Raw genomic sequence first — 2,754 nt, 5'->3', positions numbered from 1 at the left:
GCACCTGCAAAACCATATTAGTGAAGAAATCTTCTTCACTTGAATCATTTGAGAAAAAACATGCATTGAGCTGCATGCTGTCGTTTTTGTTTTCCATTGTTGCGATTCTGCTTTTTATTTTCTTGACTGGTTGACATGAAGACTTTGGATAAAGATATGGTCAGACCACGTTCTCTCATAGGACAATATATAGGACTTTGGCAAGATATGTTCTGTGTTTTCATGGTGACTTTTTAGGTGTACACATTTGATAAAATTGTTTGCTATGTGGCTATTTATGTCACACCGCATGGTGGGCTCTGTGTTTTGCACTGTTTCCCGCTCCTACTAATAAGTTGTCATATTTACTGATTTGATTTCATCTTTATGTTCAGGTTTGTTTGTCATTATCTCCCCTACTTAAGTTCAGTTCTTTTTGTGTTTAATTGTCAGGTCTCGTCTCTGTATAGCTGTTACTGGATTGCCTTTACCTCTGTTGGAATGACCCTGTTTGGATTTGGATATTAAAGATTGTTTATTGATCATCTTCGTCTTCGTGCGTGTACGCACAGCTTAGTTTGACAATTTAGTTGTAACGACAAAATACTCTAAAATTACGAATTTTAAAACATTTGCTGTAGTCAAGTTAGGGTTGCATACTATGAAAGCATAGTACCTTAATGTACTAAGGTTACTGAACAAAGACTTTCAAATGTAAAAACCAGTTTGACATATTTTAACTATAAAGAACTGGTTCTTTTAGAACGCTGACTCAATTGACTGTTGCTATGGCTCTGTGCACTGTAACATTAGATCAGTGGTTCTCACTTCATGCCCGATCACGTTCATCTTATAAACAGGAAACTGAATCATCTTATTGCATTATTAGTCATTTATTATTCTGCCTTCATGCTTCTCATCTTTCTTTTTATTAATGATGTTTTGTCCCTATGCGTTTGTGAATTTCCTTCTTTTTTTTTTTTTTGCTGAATGGAATTATTGATTGTGAATTTTGAATGAATCACATGTAAAGAAGGTTTCATTAGTAGCACTTTATACCATTATATTAAACCGTGAATAATTTAGTTTATTCCTAAAATTATAAACATCTAATTTCCTTACACAGGATGCCAGCCATGCCACATCAGAGATGCAGAAACTCTCCCTAAACCAAAACGAGAATGCAGAAGCCAGCAAGTTCAAAAAGATGTATGTTTCTTTTTACATTTTTAGCCTCTACATTATTTCCAGATTCACAAGAAAAACAATTATTAAACTCTTGGACTGTTTTCAGTCTATATAAGCATTTGATAATTGTCTCTACAGTTCCCATGATAAGAAGGCGACAGCTCCAGTGAACATGTCCAAACTTTTAAGTTTTGGTTATGCTGACGAAGAGAATAAATCTCTCAATGATGATGATGCTTCAAGTGAGACTTCCTGTTTTTTTATTATAACATCATGAGTGGTTGCAGTACGAGGCAGCTGCAGTGTTGCTTGGTATGAAATTCTTAAAGCATGTCAAATTATTTCTATAATTGTAAAACTAACTTGTTTGCGTTTGATATTTTAGGCATTACCTCTGAGCAGACCAGCCCCATTGCACCAGAGGATGAACTGGAATAAAGATGATGTCGCCCAAAACCCTTCTTCATGAATTGTTGTTCTCTCGTATCCACTAGCTCCTCTGCATAAATCACCCACTCTCTGCTTTATGCAAAAACATTTTTTAGTTATCTGTTTTGCATCTTTATCTAATTTACTTGTTTGTGTTATGCTCACATATCTATGGTGCTTGTGATCAGGATATCTATACCCTTGAAGAAAGGGATATTTGTAAAGTCTAAATGAAAACCAGCTGTTTCTCACCTCACATTGTCAATGGATATGACAAGATATGTAAGCTGCAAACTCTTATTACAAACTCCATGGCTGTTTTATAAAGTAAGTCTCTGGGTTGAACACTTTTAAGTGTTCTTATGGCCCAGTAGTTAGCTAGTTGAGCGCATGATGAGCACACAAGAAGGTTACCTTAAAATAAATGATGCAGATGCCATTGGTAGGGATTTGAGAACAGGAAGAGGTTCAGGGAGTTCGCAATTGTGAATGTCTGTTAGTATTGATGTGATAGTAAATAATAATCACAGATTCAGTTGTTTTGGTGTTCTATGCTGTTTAATTTTAATATTTCTTCCTTCTGAAAACAATGTTTACACTTGCTGACAGTTAATATCTATAAATGATAACAATAAATTGCATGTGCATAAAATACTTTTCTGTTTTAGTCATTTTTTTCAAAGGCAAGTTTCACAGGTTGAATGCATGGTTATCTTTACAGATTTTCAATTGTTTATTCAGTCAATCAAAAATGCATTCTAAAATATATTTCAAACTTAGTTTACAAAATTATCAAAAAGAGGCAAACATTTTAATGCTAAATATAATGAATAGATAATAAGAGGATATAGTCAAAAACAGCAATAGTAATAATATTTCGATGTAATATGATTAATATAAAAAGACATATATTTTTTTGTTTTTAAAAGAAGTCTCACCAAGGTTGCATTTATATGATCAAAAACAGTAATATTGTGAAATATGATTACAATTTGAAACAACCTTTCTGTTTTAATATATTTTGAGATGTAAATTATTCCTGTGATGGCAAAGCTGAATTTTCTCATCTTATTTGTCACATGATCCTAATCCTTGATGTTAAAAAGAACGTCTCAGTTACCTATGTCACCCTCGTTCCCTGAAGGAGGGAACGGAGAC

General features: G+C 33.6%; 1 long non-coding RNA gene across 1 annotated transcript; it reads left to right on the top strand.

Moving 5' to 3' along the window:
• The first annotated feature begins 1,063 nt into the window (after nt 1-1,063).
• Nucleotides 1,064-2,250, top strand: LOC107576855 (uncharacterized). The gene is made up of 3 exons (XR_001608128.1): nt 1,064-1,188; nt 1,306-1,409; nt 1,553-2,250. It is a non-coding gene; the product is annotated as an uncharacterized lncRNA (long non-coding RNA).
• Nucleotides 2,251-2,754: the final 504 nt, after the last annotated feature.

This window comes from Sinocyclocheilus grahami, unplaced genomic scaffold, assembly GCF_001515645.1.
Source record: "Sinocyclocheilus grahami isolate Dianchi unplaced genomic scaffold, SAMN03320097.WGS_v1.1 scaffold4468.1, whole genome shotgun sequence".
In the NCBI taxonomy this organism is placed as follows: domain Eukaryota; kingdom Metazoa; phylum Chordata; class Actinopteri; order Cypriniformes; family Cyprinidae; genus Sinocyclocheilus; species Sinocyclocheilus grahami.
The sequence above is the reverse complement of the archived record's forward strand: the minus strand, read 5'-3'. Positions and strand labels throughout refer to the sequence as shown.